We start from the raw sequence: 899 nt of genomic DNA, 5'->3' as shown, positions 1-899 counted from the left end.
AAAATGCACAATGTATGATTGAATCAAGGTCTGAGTGAATATTTGCCCAAAACTAACTTATTTCCTAAGAAAATGCATGAAATTACCTAAAAATAGTAAAGAAAAGGTCAGTGAAACTAGCCAAAATGCCCTGGCATCACAACACCAAACTTAAAGCTAGCTTGTCCCTAAGCAAGTATTGGAATAAGAGAATGATGAATCGAATCTCCAGAGAAATGAGTCATTCTTGTGGAAGTCATATTACTGATTTTATGGTGGTTTCATGCATAGCAACTTAGGTTCATTCCACTACTGGCTTTCAGACCTTTATCATCTCCTAAAATACTCACTTTGTTATATCCCATGAGACCTTTATTTATTGATCCTTTTATTTTTATTTCAATGGCTTATTTGTGTTTTTAGGCTAAGTGTTTTGTAAGGGGGCAACTCTTTAGGATAAGCTTTCAGCCAACACTCCCGAACCAGTGGTTCAAGGTGCTAGGTGTTGAAGCACCCCTAAGGACTTACTTGCTCAAGTCTCTCCCCCATACATACACACCACAGGCATATAGTTTATTTATTTTCTTTCCTTCAGACCTTGGTGTCCAGCACCTCTTTGGGTTACTAAATGCTCTGTGGAGAGGGTTACTCTTGATAGTGGATTTTCAGCTGATAATCCCGGGTTAGTTAACCCAAGTTACTAGGTGGTGAAGCACCCCAAAGAGCTTATTCATCCAAGTAGATCCCTCACACAGGAGCACCACAGACACATGTCTTAGGGTACACCATTGGTGCCTAGCCTTATTGCTTACTCTTTTTCTTTTGTTTTTCACTTCCACTGTTCTTTCCCTTTTCTCTTATTAGGATCTTGTTGTTATCTTAGTCTCATGGGTATATCAAAAGTGAAGCATTCAGGATAG

The sequence above is a fragment of the Arachis duranensis genome, chromosome 10 (genome assembly GCF_000817695.3).
Source record: "Arachis duranensis cultivar V14167 chromosome 10, aradu.V14167.gnm2.J7QH, whole genome shotgun sequence".
In the NCBI taxonomy this organism is placed as follows: domain Eukaryota; kingdom Viridiplantae; phylum Streptophyta; class Magnoliopsida; order Fabales; family Fabaceae; genus Arachis; species Arachis duranensis.
The sequence above is the reverse complement of the archived record's forward strand: the minus strand, read 5'-3'. Positions refer to the sequence as shown.